Consider the following 16,214-nt stretch of genomic DNA (forward strand, 5'->3'; position numbering starts at 1 on the left):
GGTTTCCCTTGTGTTCCAGTTATTTCTGTTCCGCGTGCCTTATTCCTCACCACGTCTTTGCTCTTCCCCACAGGGTGGGCGTGATCTTTCCCCATGCACTCCCTAATCACTTCCAGCCCTCAGCAATTTTCACACTCGTTTCAGGTCACATTCCTCACACCCTCCCTGATTAATCCCAATCAGCACCAGGCTATAAAGCCACACTTTTTGTTTCTGTCTTTGCCAGATCGTTGATTTGTTGCCCAGCGTCACTCTTTGCAATCGTGTTATATCCTAGCCTTGCACTATTTTCTATACCCCGTTTCCTCTGCACCTTCCTTGGTTTCCTCACCTCGCACTGTTTCCTTGGCCACAGATTGTTTGTTCATGTACCGTGTTCAGTGTTTCCCTGTCTGTCGTGCCTGCGTGTGGTCTGCGTTGCGTCTTGTTCCGTGTTCCCTGTTCTTCCCAATTACCTCCCCAGCTCCAACCTCCCGATCCAGCCCGTCCTCCGCCGGCCTCCCAGTCCCCAGCCCAGCTCCGCCACCGACACCGGAGGTATTCATTCAGCGCCAGCCAGATTCCGGATCTCCCCTCAACACCCCACAGCCCTGCTCCGAGTCTGCCTGGTTCCTGCCACAGTCCGTTCAGCGCCACGCCAAGCCGGACTCCGGACCTCTGCACCTACCCTCACTGTTCCTGTCCCAAGTCTGCCCTGATTCCTACTGTCTGTCTGTACTCCAATAAACCCCTTTTGTATATATCTACTGCTGCCTCTGAGTCCTGCGTTTGGGTCCATTCGCCGACCAGTTCTTAACATGCATCCCATTATTGAGATTAGAGCAACAGAAGCAAGTAAGGATACAGCTAAGCCATCAGGCTATACAGTTACCTAGCCACGGTCATATCAGACATACCTTCCTGCTGTAAGAATGTAGCATGGCTAAGCAGCACTGATCCATCTGATCACATTCCAAATTCTAGTTCTGTACACACAACAAAGTGAATACTCAGTAGCTGGCCAATAGAAATCTTACTGTACTGGTTCTTCTAGAATTTAGTGCTGCATTCGACATGGTGGACCCTGAACTCACAGTTTCCCTGTGTTGGAGGAGAACTCACTGTGCATTACAATACCAACAGAGTTTGAAATTCATTTAATCAAGAGTTTGAAATTAATTAATCAGTTAACATGTAATTCTCTTAATTTTTCAGAATGGGAATTGAATTGACATCTCAGAAATGTCACCCAATCCAGAGGTCCACAAACCCCTAAAGCAATCACAATGCCATTTATCTAGAAATGGCAATGAATGACACGGTAGAATGGGTTTCCTGTTAATTATGGTTTTAGTAAGGTTTTCTATTTCTAAGGGGGCTTAAGTAGACATAACTATGATTAAACTGTATGTATCACCCTCTGTGACCCTGTAAGTGTCCTAATTTTCCTTCTATCAACATGCATATATACTGTAGTTACTTGATATGGACTCTTGATCTTTGTGTCTTGTAAACAAAGTAAACAAACTAGCCCATTCATATATTAATAAAGGTTAATTTTGTTATAAAGATACCTCTCAATTCGGAATCTGTCAAACAATTGAAGCCATAGTTGAAGCTAGAAAACAGTAGACTGTGCGTTCCCAGTCACACATGAAAAATGGGAAATAATCTGTGCAGTTGACAGCTGACAATCAACCCTAGAATGGCTAAAATAGCAAATAAAAATAACCATGCTAAGACATATCTATTATGCACTGACAAGCTCTGTCTTTACGCACTTTCGTCTAATTCGTGCACCTTTATCTGTAGTCGTCATTCTAAAATATGTTTGGGATGTTTCTGGGGGTGGAACTCTTTACTGTGTGGGGAGGGGTGGGTGTGGCTACAGAGCCTGTGGTTTGTGAAAAGACAAGCCGACAGGGCTTGTTCAAGAACAGGAGTTTACCTTGAAATTTCTTTTGTTTGGTGGCATCAGCTGAAGTTCGTCAAAAGGAGGAAAAGTATTGCTGAGTTGGCTTGTTTTCTGTTGAACCTGTAAAAATGCCTGCAGTGTGAAGCTAGCGACAATAAGGACTTTCATGAGAGTCTGAAAATCTCAAAATAAAAGTCTCAAGAACAAAACCACATAATGGAATTAATTAAGCTATAGCTTATGTTCAACATAATGGAATTAATTAGGCTATAATTTGAATCTGCCTTCTTAATGTTGTTCATGGTCGCTCAATTCACAGGACTAATGTTACCTCTAGCTATGCAGCTAGCTTGTTAGCTGGGGTACTCTGGCTGAGTGGGAGGGGTTGAAGACGGAGGAGGAGACTTCTTTGATTGTAAACACAGGGCCAAAGCAAGACTAAAACATCCTGCATAGTATGCCTTTAAATGACAAGAGCAGTGAGAGGCTAGAGTATCATCAGCTAAAACTTGTGGAAATTAAGCTCCATTCACACCAGATGTGTTTTAACAGCTTGGGGCGCCTTTTAAAATAAAAATCTTTGAGACTGTGGGATTTAGTATGAATTGGATGCACAAAATAAAATTTCAAAGCGATGCATTTTCCTAAAATTTGCAAAGGCAGAAGTACTTGCAGTTACTAACTCTGGGATTCAACAAGGTTCAGGATTTTGGTAAATGCTGACTCAACAGCATTACGCAGATCCTGCAGATTTTTTGGCCACACATTCTCTAATCTTGAATTGTCCAGTTTTGGTCATCATGTGCCCACTGTAGCCTGATCTTCAGGGATGCCCTTCTACTGTTGTTCTGAGGAGCAGGCTATTAGCATTAAAGAGCACATGTACCTAATCATTACCACTAAGTGTATATATGCTGTATAAATGAATGAGTTGGCAATCTTGTTGAAACAGCCAGCAGTTCCGGACCTTACATTGCCTGACAAGCATCAAGTTTTTTTTTTTTTCTACATTTCCTCTTCCTAATAGAAAATAAAATCGCTTCCTTTATACATTTTTTTGTTTGTTTTGCTCTAACCATAAATGTCTGTTTCAAAAAGGGGGGCGGTTGATTGATTGTTATATAGATTATATGACTGATCAGTATGTAGTCCAAACTGCATTTTTATTTTTTTAAAATTTATTTCTTGTGATGGCCAGGTCTAGGGCCATCCTTGATAAATGATCACTTTCAGAAAGAGTCCACGGAGACAGAGCTGGCAGATATCTCTCAGTACTTTCCTATGAGCGTATCACAAAACACTGTTTATAAGTGGTAGGACAGCTTCCAGCACTTATAGTAACCTTGAGATTATTTTTCCGTTACAGATGAATCCCATTCTAAAATGGTTTTCTGAAGCATTAAATAAAGTTCAGCTCTGCGGTGGTGGTTTCCTCACTTCAACAGTCAGGCAGCTAATGACTCACAGGGAGCAGCAGCACAAAGCTTGCTTATATCTGTCTAGGCCTTGTCAGGTCACAAGGTTTGCCGGATTACATATACAGCAATACACAATTTAAAGCCAAATGTTTTCACATAATTTGATATTCAAAACTTTGAAAAGCATGCGATAAACTATGCAGTGAAAGTTTTTCAGCTTTATGGCTTCAGTTCTCAAAGACATTTTGCTACATTGATTGGATTCTGTTTTGTAAAACCACATTTCTTAACCCCTCAAGTCCCGAGGTTTATTAGCATTCATTCAGTTCAGGCATATAGTATACAATATATAGTATTTCACACCTCTTACACTATTGAGGTTCCAAAAAAATTCTGAAAAATTATAATGAAGTCCCCAAAAAGGCCTTTGGGTGCACACATGGGTAACTGGATAGTATAGTCCACAGTTGTTTTTCAACTTTGTATTGCACTATTTTGTAAAAACGGTTAATTTAGCCATTACTGTAGTAAATGTTAATGCAGGTAATGTTGACATATTCCTCATCACTGTCATATCAGTTAGACGACAATCTTTTTATTGAATGCCTCCCTTTTTCTTTTAATCACATTTTTTCCCGGGATAAATTTATATTTAGCTGTTGTGAACATTTATTTTCTTGAAGAATGGAAAAATCATCCTGAGCTCAGCTAGTAGAAATGGTAAACAATGCAATTTTAATGTAGGCAGGTTTTCATAAGAATGTAAATGACCTCTTTCAGAATTTCAGGATGCATTGTGGGGCACTCTGTTCATCCTTACCCATAACTACTGGAAAGTTCCCTCACTGATATTGCCTGGGAAATATTTGGTTTCCCCAGTAACAGGAACATAACTTCTTTGCAGTCGTGTCTGTAGGACAATGAAAAGATCATCTGGCCGAGACAAATCGCAAGCTGCATATGTCCTTCCGTTGCTGAGGAGCTCTCCGAGTGCATAATGCATAATCTCCGAGCTCCATAATGTTTGGGACAAAGACATTTTTTTTTCCTTTTTTGGTTTGGTTCTGTACTCCACAATCTTACAATTGTAGTCAAACAGTTCACATGTGATTAAAGTACACATTCTCAGCAGTGCCTAGTATTTTGTTACATATCCTTTGCATGGATTGACTGCTTGAAGTCTGTGACTCATAGACATCACCAGGTGGTGAGTATCTTCTCTGGTGATGCTCTGCCAGGCCTGTACTGCAGCAGAGGCATGGGAAGCGGGGGGACATGTCCCCCAATATTGGGAACACTTAAACACCAAGGGTGTGCATGAAGAGAAGAGAAAACAAACTAGTTTATCAGTGAGTAGTTGTGTTGAGGCCTAAAACACTCCAGAAATCACAAGTTAAGTGGCATAATGAGATTTTATATTTCCTTTTCTGTTGCAATGAATTACAGGGCCTGAAGCTCCCTGTGCCACAAATCCAAAAAGGTGGGGGTTGGGGGGGGGGGGCGGGGGCATAAAAAAAACACGATTTACATTCTCAATGTAATGTATTAAAACGTTGACAGGGCAAAAGGGATTCACAAGATGCTGCATTAGAAACTCAATTTCTGTGATGAATTGCCTGGAGCCACTGAATCACAAACTGCCCCCCCTGCCACCACCACCACCACCAAACCCCCCTCCATGGCTCAGAAGTTTTTTTGTCCAAATCTTCTTAAACCTCTCTCCTAATCTGCTGGATGTGAGAGGGTGAAAGGATTTCTGGACTAAAAAGGCATTCGTTCCCCATCTTGTTGTGCTTCGCATTTGTAAATGCTGGGTCAGTAATATTTAAAAAATCGCTTTGCGTACCCTTTCCTCCGCCATTATGGTTTACTTACTGATATCCTTTTCTGCCAGCTCTCTGCCAGCTCTCTGCTTTTAGCTCTGGTTTTCCCCCCAAACCAGCGCTAAAAGCTGCCACCTCAGTGTAGTAAATCCAAATACTGTATTGGCAGTTAAGTGTTATTATCCAAGTTTTCACGAATTTTAGTTGACCATAGAAAACCACTTCAATTGCCTTATTTTACACATAATCTGAATAATTTGAATTTATTTAGTTATTTGCATAGAAATAATACTAATATTATACATAAATGAAGGTAGCTCCTTTGATTTATATTTCATCATTTAACATTAATTATTTTTGGCTTAGCCAGTGTCATTTCTCTGTCATCATGATGTGTGTAAAGATATATCTTTCTCAATAGATGCCAGAATAGAAGTTGTAGCAGAATTGTGACTGCTGTGGTCAGTATAATCTAGGATTTCATTTATGAAAGGCCAATCTAATAGACGTGACAAAGCCTTTCTTGCTCTGCATATAATGTGAAGTCCAAATATAAGTCCTGAAAATACACAAGGGCAACACTAGGGATACGACAACACAGTCTACTGCAGTGTCCATCACAACTTTTACTTGTCACTGGAGCACAAGTAAATACATGGCATAGCGGGGGATTCAAGACTTTGTTCAATAGCAGTATTAATGATGGAGCGTAGGAAGCATCACATCTCTAAGATACCTCGTGCCTGTTCAAAACCAGTAATACAACTTTGTCTGTATCACTGTCCCAGCAGGAGCACAGTGCCTCGGGGAATCAAGCAGAGGTCAGGATCACAGGCACATCGTGGGCTTGCATGCACAGTTGTCTGTCACCGAGATCCTCTCCCGAAATGCCTCCTATCGCGAACATCAGTTTGTCATATTAGAATAACAATGCGCAGCGAATAAAAGTGAAGGAGAATCAAAATATAAAAAGTAACTGAAATGGGGAAGATAAATAAAGTACATAATAGGAGATGGCGGGTATTCTCTCACACATGGACTATCTGCGCATTGTTCTTTGTGGCATGTCTTTGATATGGTTGAACGCGCTGTCCTGCGTGATTGTGATTCCTCCTCATTGTTCCCCTTGATTTACAGCATATGCACAATGCTGTAATATCACTCCGGGTTTACGCAGGCTGAATGTGGTGTGAATGTTCTTAAGTAATGCAAACAGAGCCTTTTGTTTGTGAGCTTGATTGCAAGAAGTAAGGAGGCTTCTAGCTGTCATCCAAATAAATAAAGGCACTTCAATGTAGCCTTAACACTGGAGTATAATGAAAAGGGGGAAAACCAGATTTAGTTCACGACTGTTCCTTTTCAAAAAGCCCTGCATTAAAGGAAATCCAAATATTCTAGCATTACTAGGGGATGATAATGTAAAATCAACTTAATATCACCACAATGCGGTGTGTGACAGTTTTCCATAATGCGCTCTCCCAGGATTAGGCATTCATTAAACAGGTTTGCCATGCAAAGCTACTGTCAGATATTTGTCACAAGTAGAAGAGGAAAAAAACCCTGCTCCAATTAACACCTTCAGTCTTATTATCGGACCAGCTTAATCTGCGTCACATGAGTTACTACCCTCTGGATTTCAGGACATACAATTTTACATTCCTTTTGTGAAAACAAAACAAAAAGAGAGAAACAAAAGATCCAATGTATAAATGTTCAGATTTATCAAATGGAAATCAGTTGGCATTCAAATATTGTCCTAAATGTTGGCAATTGCGTTAAGAACGTTCACACAGACATTTCTTTTTTGAGAGGCTTAGCTCCACTGTTTTCTTCAAATTGCATTTGAAAAATGGATAAAACACTGTTTGCACAGTAAACCTGTACTTGGAAGCCTTTACATTCCATATGTTTGCAAGGTACTTCTAAACATGTCAAATTTGTTAGGATGATGTAACACAAAAGTGATATATACTCACATTCAATTTAACCTTTGATTCACTAAAAACCCACATCTAACGAAGAACACTCACCATAATAGATCATTAGATGGTGCCCTTCATGAGTAAGGATAATAAAATGAAGTAGAATTTTCTATTTTAGATTATTGGGTATTTTGTTTTGTTATAACCAATTTGTTAAAAATGTGTTTTGGTATATGGAACTATGTAATGTAATGTAATTCTGAGGCACATCTCAGCTTCCAGCCTGTAGTCTTTCAAACCCAAGTAATATGGTCCTGTATAGCCTCCTCTAGTGTTATCTATGTGACACTGCACATCTCCAGAAAATCATGTCAGGAAGTGCAGTGAAAATTCTTGGATGCATCAAATGACTACTACACCTCTGCTGTTTTACGTTCTGTTCTGGACAGCAACCAAAGGATGTACACAGTAAGATCTGAAAAAGAATGAAAAAGAGTGAAGAGCAAATATTCTACACCTATTCAGGGTAAGTGTTGTAACACATTTCTCTTTATTTGCATACAGCCCTATGTAGGTAGATAGTCTTTCTTTGAAACTGTTTTGTAAGATTGAACAGAACACAATTCCCAGGGGATTCATTCTAAGGCATATCATTTTTTTTCTTTTTTATCTATATATAAGTGCTTGAACTATTTCATTGAAAGCATGATACGTCTGTTTTTAAAACAAACAACAACAAAAAATCCTTATTGGATTTCATACATGACACAATTCACCTATATCTGTGTTAATTTTAGTGAACCTATTTTATGATTGTCAAATTGGTTGGGTTGATCAGTAGAACTGTTTTTCCTATAATTAAATATGATTCTTATGTATACTTTCAGAGTGCTCCCACAGCATGTTATTTAATATAATTTTTTTGTATTTCATTTTTATTCTTCCTTACTAATATGGTATTATAGAAGGCCTACATGCAAATAATTATATGCGTATGGCTTACAGCTCATGTATTTGCTACTTGATGAAATGTTTAAGAGAATAAATACAATGAATGTGTGGTTCAGTTCTGATTTAATTTAGAGAGGAATAGGTCAAAGGTTATCAGTACCAAATACTGATTGTCGCAGTTGCAGATTCATTTGTTTAAAAATTGTTTAATGCCCCCCTACTGGCAGGACTTATTGTTGTTGAAAAGTACAAAAAGCTAATTTTACACCATTATTAATTTGTTTGTATAATATATGTAGGTTTACACAGTGAGCTGCTCCATAATGTTTGGGACAAAGGCATTTTTTCATACCCTTTAATGAAAGCTCAGAATCTGCACTTTAACTGCAGGTGAATTGTTTGCTTACAAATATAAAATTGTGGAGCACAGAGCCAAATAAAGAAAAAAATATGTGTTTGTCCTAAAGATTATGGATCTCACTGTATATATACTTAAGATATAAGCAATTACATGCTGCGCTTATATCTTGATCTGAAAATTGCATAAGCACCAGCTACAGCTGCACACTGCAAGCGTATCCTAAGGAGTTTACTGTGCTCAAGTCCAGGAGTTAACCAGCCTAGTTTGTAGAGCTGTCAAAAAACTAAAACTAAGGTAATTGGTTGGAACACAAACCAGCATGCACACCGGCCCCCCAGGACCAGAGTCGTGCACCCCTGTTATAGAGGAATACATGGCATGGCAGGGCGGTGATCAGCCTGAGGCAGAATGCTGAGGGCCGTGAGCTTCCCTGAAGTGGCATATGAAGTGCCATATGCTCTTGTATAAACACTGGCACGGAGTGCTTTATATCTATCATACAATGGCTACAACTAAAATGCGTGTAAAAAAAATTAATAAAACAATATTTTTGTCACTTTAATCAAGTACAAAACTAAAACCATTATGTAAACATCTGTCACTCATCTAGTTCCTCTGGAAATGGTAGATGGTGCTAGTTCAGATTCTAAAGAGTTGTCTATATCACTGGGCCATCAGCTAGCAAAATGTAAGAAAAGACATTCAACAATGGAAAATAGAACATACGTTAATTAACTATTGGTATGATGGCTATTGTGAGCAGACAGTGAGCTGTGTCATTTACTATAATCCACATAACTATGCTATGTCAATATTTCCAAACTTAATAAATACTGTACCACTGACTGCAAAAAAAAAAAAAAAAGTTTAAGTAGATGTAATGTGTTGCAACTAAGATATTTGTTGGAAAAAAATGCTTTTTATCATGAGCTTTTTGTTATGAGCGACATAGCTCAGGAGGTAAGACCAATTGTCTGGCAGTCGGAGGGTTGCCGGTTCAAACCCCGCCCTGAGCGTGTTGAAGTGTCCTTGAGCAAGACACCTAACCCCCAACTGCTCTGGCGAATGAGAGGCATCAATTGTAAAGCGCTATATAAATGCAGTCCATTTACCATTTATCCGCATATTTAACCTTAACTATTGGCTTTGTGAATCAACTGTTATAATGTGTTGCTATGGTTATGTTTACTTTTATTTTGGGGTTTCTACACTTACAATTTTCACATAGCGATTTAGAAGTGTAATGAGGCGAAGAACCAAGATTACCGTGGTAATACACAAACATAATGGACAGCTGTCAACCAATCAGAATTTTTTGTATTTATCCAAGCAATGGTACAACTTTTTTGTGTTATTGTTGGTAGAAATTGGAAAAGAATGTTTGTACTTTCATTTGTTCGATAAATGTGGATGTAAACTGTGGAGTACAGAAACAAATTCACCCCCCCCCCCTCCAAAAAAAAGGCTTTCTCCCAAACATTATGGAGCTCACAGGAGGTCCATCCATAGAGGACACGGAGGATCATTGAGCCACCATTTTTTGGAAGCTAAAATATCACAGAGATGAATACATGCCTGCACTATGGCTTAGAGTTGCTTGCACAAACTGGAGAAAACTAGAAAAACTAAAGTTTCACTAATTGTGACGGGTGGTCGGTACACGTCCCCTTATCAGGTAATGCTATAACTAGGCGACTTCCAACATATTTGCCGGTGCAGCAAAGACTTGTGAAAGTACTGAAAAAAACAACCACAAGAGGATAACAAAGACATTTTTTATACATAATGAGGAATAGTGTGTTACCAAAACATATTATTTTTTCATATGGATGCAAATAAGTTTACATGTCTTTTGCATGAACCCAGTGGATAATAGGTACTCAAACTTTAGTGTCAAATTCACTCCTTTGCCAAGGTTCTCCAATGATGAATAACAAAAATAACCATGTTGTCTTCTTGCCCTACCACCCTCAATTTAAAAATTACAATTTAAAAAATATAATATTAAAAAAAAACTATAATTTTGCACAGCTATTGTATAACAAGCTCCTCTCTCTACTAGCTATAACAAGATTATGCTAGCTAATGTTAGCAGTGTTAAGAAACTTTGCCAACTTCTCCAAATAAATAACAGAATAACTCCTACAGCCTCTCCTTCTTGCGCTACTATCTTCAATTTAAAAATTTCAACTAAAAAAAATCTATAAATTTGCTATATTTTATCACAAGCTTCTCTCTGTCTGTAGCTATCGTTCATGAAATCTCCCGTCAAGACACTTGATCAACCCCTCCCATGTAGGCTACTTTAATTGGATGTACAGTATGTCATTTTTTTTGATGGCTGATTGGTTGGGACAACATCATTTTTAGGAAGGACGTCACAGTTGTCATTTTTGCAAAGTAAAAGATAGTAGAGGAGAAGCTGCAGTAACGAGGTTACGTTTCAATGGATGCTTATGGAGGCTTGGGGAGGACGAATGGCCATCGTCCTTCCTGCTGCATTTTTCCTTTGCACTAGAGGCCGCTGTTGAGTTTCCAACATTGGCAAGAGCGGTTTTGTGTATCCTATGTATATATATAGTTTTCTTTTAGATTAATATTTCTATTTCTCTTCAGTGTTTTTTTATTTATTTTTGCTATCATTTATAAAGGGAAGGTCGTGTGGGTATTTTCAGGAAACTTTAATCTGTTTTGCAGTTGGACCATGTGGGACCCAGCCTTGTCCTGCTGTCACCCCTAGAAGTCCTCCCTGTGGTAAATATAGTTGTGTTTTTGTGCAATTCCGTATCAGCAAAGGGAGGACAGCCCCAATATTCATCACATTCCTGGCACAAAAATTTGCAGAAAAATAATCTCTAAACAATTCTGTGTTTTCTTTTATAGCCCAATAATGTCATTGCATTTTTCTTTTCATTTAATCAGGAAGTAAATAAGTGAGAAATGCGCTCAGTTGACTTATTATGTGGGGCAACACATTGGTGTAAATGTGTTGTTTATAGCACAATGACAAATTCTAAAAATACTTTACAAAAAGAACTTATGTTTATTATTATGATTATTGTTATTATATATTAACACTTGATGTTTAAACTTGATTGACATAGTATTACTCATTATTGTACATATGTAGTGAATGGCTGTGATTATCCTAAAAGTGAACTCAGCCCTTTTGAGGAGGAATGGTCATTAAGCATAATGCCTTTTTTTTTTGCCACAGAACCCCAACCGTCTCCTACCCGTGCTGACTCTCAAATCAAGGCCCCGGATTCCCAAGGTATTTATTCCAGCACCTTCTCTATCAAAGTATTGCTCATAATGACAGACAGTGACTTCATGTGTGTTACTAGACACCCTCTGGTCACGCAGCTGGGGTTTGATTACAGCGCTGGTTGTTTCCAAAAATAATTTGCGCGTTGTCATGGGGGTTGTAGGGTTTTAAAAAATATCATGAAGAGGAAAGGTGGACAGGCCAGGCGGTCAGACGCATCTTTAACAGGGAGTTATTGATTTCTACCTCCCAGAGGGAAGTGGGGAACCCTGGACAGTGTGACACACAGAAAAAGGGGTTATTTGGGGGGGGGGGGGGTCATTACTAGAAGCTGTGTTGTTACTAGAAGACAGTTTGTGTTGACTTTTCAAGGAGCGCATAAAAAAGAACATTCCGCCACTGCAGTTTGTGGCACTAATTGCAGCCGAGAGAAAAAAAGTTGTCTATCTGGCACGCGAGACAGTTCATTGCAATTGCAGTCAGGCTTTCAATGGTTTTCAGCCTCTGCCTCTCAGTCCTCAAAGTGTCTGTCTCTCCCTTGTCCGATGTGAGCAGCCAGCGAGCCTTAAGCACTGGACAGATTGAGAGGTCTGGACTGTACTGCTCTTTTGATACATCCAAGTGTGCGGATCTCTTTTTTGTCCATCAGTCATCACAGTGAAAACAACACCAGGAATTTACAGTCAAACAGAACACCCCTCAAGTTCTGTAGTTTCGAAGAGTCTTCCCTAAAATGAGTAATTCCACGATATTGACTTTAAAGTATGTGCACATTGCAATCAGATGTGGATAGATGAAAGTCAGGGAGTCTGAATTCCGATTGTGTGATTTACCTCCTGATAACCTTATTAAATTCATACCATCAATTGCGATCGACCAGTCAATTGCAGAGGCTATGCTGGTCGATTGGGTGTCATTTTTAAAAACGCACCACTTCTATTTCTTACCATTTTCATTCCTCTTCTGTACGGCTTCTGTCTGACAAACAGATGCAGTTGATTGACAAATGTGGCCAATCAGCTGCTTTTGAGGACTCTTTTGCATTAAGCACACCCATTAATGATATAGACACAATTGAGAACTCAAAATTGTGTGGCATGGCCACATGAATGTCTAATATTATGTGATATTTACACTGTAACTTTGCCAAGGCATTGGGGTGCACAGTGGTCATGGTGACATGATAAATCTTGTCCACTTTAGGCAGGGAATTTCACTTTCAATATCCGACAGATAATGGTGTTTTAAATATAAAACTGGGATTTTTCTTTGTCCAGATATGATACTGGTCAACAATTTTACTGTTATGCCAATACGGGTACAGTTCAACTAGATTATGGAAATAGTTCAACTACACACATGGTAGGCTAATGGAAAATGTAGTTAAGCTAGTAGCTATGACCAACACTAGATATAGAACACTACACAAAAAACTAGTTTTGGATAGTGGTTGCATATTAAGTAAATGGTAATGGTAAATGGACTGCATTTATAATTTACTGCCAGACAATCGGTCTTACCTCCTGAGCTATATCGCCCCTAAGTAGATTTAAAAAGGAAATTTGTCAATTTACTAAAATACTATTTAGATTTGCTTAATGAAATCATGGACAGTGGTTGCGTGTAATTAAGTAGCCTATATGCCATGTTTGTCATAGCCTACCTGATAATACTTTGTGCAACCACTGTCCAAGGATTTATTTTTTTGAGTGTAGATATGACATAGGGAAAAGCTCTGCTCAGTTCGCTATTTATCTATGCTATTGTAGTTAGCAAGCTATGGGCTTGTAATGTCTGGTCCGAGTAATTGATGGGAGAATCTGACTGGAAGTTCGTAATGAAATTTGCATGTCACCTGGTCCGTTGATAACATTGCGCTGGCCATTGGAAAATTAAAATGTAAGTCAAAAAAGCTTGGGCATCCCTGTAAGGAGCAACATACTGTATAACATCCTATTTTTTGGGGGGACTAGCCATTTAAATACCTAATAGACTAAGAGACTATTGTCTGATGTCGTTCTTCAATGGAGGCTAAAGGCGGTGAGGTAAAATCTGTTGTAACAACAGGCTGTTAGAAAGGGTTTCAAATTTCCTCTTGGCCCAACAGTGCCGTGTTCCTAATCCCATTGAGCAGCACTGGATTACGGTGAAGAAAGCGGCCAGTTGCCTCGTGAAGTGACTGAGACATGCCAGCTGAAAGGAGAGCACACTGCAGTGGATCAGGGCCAGGCTCACAATGCCAGGGCCCTGTGTGTGTCCGCATCTACGCCTCTGTCAGAGCAAGTTACAAACACAGAGGAGAGGCACCATCGGCGTCCATTTTTCTACTCTGTGACCAATGGGGATATAGCCTACTGCGTCCTCTGAGATAGGATCTCAACCTTTTGACCTGTGTCATCATTTTCTTGTAAATCGGTGATGTCTGTGGAGATAGGTGGGTTTTTGTCCTTCATTTCAAATCAGGTCTTGCACAGAACCTTTCACTGTGTAGGAACTTGACTAATCGAATGTGGATAAGTTTATAATCAAAAGCCGCATCAAAGACCACCTGGAACATGAATCCTGGAAGAAAGAGACTTCCCAGAGAAGAATGTGTATTTCTTATTTTCCCATTGAAAACAAGTCTGATGATCAAATAATTTTCCATGTTCCTTCAGCAACAATTTGAAGCAAATGCTCAATTTTATTGACTTCATTTTATGTATTGTCTGGGTGCTGATTGCTGATGCTTGCAACAGTTCATACACTTGCTGATCTGGAAACATGCTCCCATACATGCTTGTTGATTTAGTGGATCATTTGATAAAAGTCTCAGACTATTTTTAGTTACTTTCGAAAAACTGGGAATTGTGTATTAGTGTGAAGCACGATTTAGATGTACACTTTGGCTTTTCTCATAGATTTTCTAGAATGTCGGGACATTCTTTTTCATTGAGAAGAATCAGAAAGCAGCACACGAGAGAACACGGTCCGAATGACACTCAGAATTCTCAAGCCAAATGTTTGATTAGCTCACGTATGGAGGTTTTTCATAATGTCACCCGGCCACGGCAATTACGTGCTGGAGGGGCCGCTGTCTGTTATTATTGGCTCGCGTAAATGCTCGCATGCAAGAAAATAAAAGAGGGAAACAGTAAATAAAAGCATCTCGGAGAAACCTACAATTGTGTGTGCAAGTATGAAGAACATTGAATATGAAGCAAAGGGGAAAATATTACCATTTGAAATGGACACAGCTGTTGTCTGCTAATTACATGTCCTTGAAAGGAAGAGGGTAGGTTTTTTTTTCTCCCTGTGCAACAATGGGCCCTTTTAGTGTGCTTCTGTGTCCTTGCTGTTTAGGCCTTCCTTCCCACACTGCTCAAGGAAACCAAGAGGCCCTTTCAGTCTGATAGGTTATCCTGATTTACCATTTGATTTATTTTGAGCCACTGCCGAGTTAATGCCGTGTTGAAGGGGTAATCAATTGTGAAATCTCTTTTCCTAGCATGGACAGCTCTGGTAATAGTTCAAATGTATCTACATTAAGGCATCAAAATGTTTAACTCTGACTATACTTTGTGTTCTGTTTTAGAATTTTTTTTTAGCATATATGTGAGATGAAAAAAAAAGTTTTTGAAATAGGGTGCAGTGACAACTCATCCAGGAAGTCGCAAAAGATTCCACAAGAACACCCAAAGAACTGCAGGCCTCTCTAGCCTCAGCTAAGGTCAGTGTTCATGGCTCCACAATCACAGAGAGATTGGGCCAAAATGGAATTGATGAGAGGGCAGCAAGGTGGAAGCAACTGCTAACCAAGAGAAACATCATTGCTTGTCTCACATTTGCAAAAAGGCACCTGGATTATCCCCAAGCCTTTTGGGATAATGTTCTAAGGACAGATAAGTAAAAAGTGGAACTTTTTGGATGACGTGGGTCCCATTATGTCTGGCATAAAAAGCAAATGCAGAACTTCACAGTAAGAACATCATACCAACAGTCAAACGTGGTGGTGGTAGTGTGATATTGTGGGGAACCTGGATGACTTGGCTCCAAATATTTCACAGAGGACACCTTGCTATTGATGTAGCTTTTCAGTACATCAGTTCAATATACGAAAAAATGTGTTAAGACCAATGTCTTGGCAACATCATAGAATTGCAAACCAAATAAGGAATGCGGAGAAACGGGTCTGAAAAGTGTCTTCAGATCAGCTTCCTTCCCTTTGCTAAAGTCCGGTCCTTGTGAATTTGTAAAGATATTAAAACTCTTGGGTTTCCAAAGGACAACCTTGAGACCACACATTATTCCTGCCGTCATTTCAGGAGGCTTGAGGGAAGTAATTGAACAAAAGTAGTGAAAAGATAGGTGTCTTTATAAAGTTTAACATCTTCATTTGTGCATGAAAAGCCCAATGTCACCGCAAAACTAACGTTATTTCAAAGAGCAAAATTTAACAAAGATATCTAAAGGTTATATTTGTAAGGATGAAAACTGATTTTGGTAAGATTTTTGTTTGCTACATGATAAATAACACCTGCCGGAACTCTTCTTATGCTGCATGTAGTCTTCTGTATGGAGAATGCCCTTCAGAATAT

The 16,214-nt window shown here is 39.2% G+C and overlaps 1 long non-coding RNA gene across 1 annotated transcript in view; it reads left to right on the forward strand.

Moving 5' to 3' along the window:
* The first annotated feature begins 7,446 nt into the window (after positions 1 to 7,446).
* The window catches only part of LOC135254271 (uncharacterized), a 65,379-nt gene continuing 56,611 nt past the window's right edge, over positions 7,447 to 16,214 (forward strand). The window contains exons 1-3 of the long non-coding RNA XR_010329800.1: positions 7,447 to 7,583; positions 11,067 to 11,123; positions 11,587 to 11,643. This is a non-coding gene — a long non-coding RNA (uncharacterized LOC135254271). The remainder of the gene's footprint in view (positions 7,584 to 11,066; positions 11,124 to 11,586; positions 11,644 to 16,214) is intronic.

Source organism: Anguilla rostrata, chromosome 4 (assembly GCF_018555375.3).
Source record: "Anguilla rostrata isolate EN2019 chromosome 4, ASM1855537v3, whole genome shotgun sequence".
Lineage (NCBI taxonomy): Eukaryota > Metazoa > Chordata > Actinopteri > Anguilliformes > Anguillidae > Anguilla > Anguilla rostrata.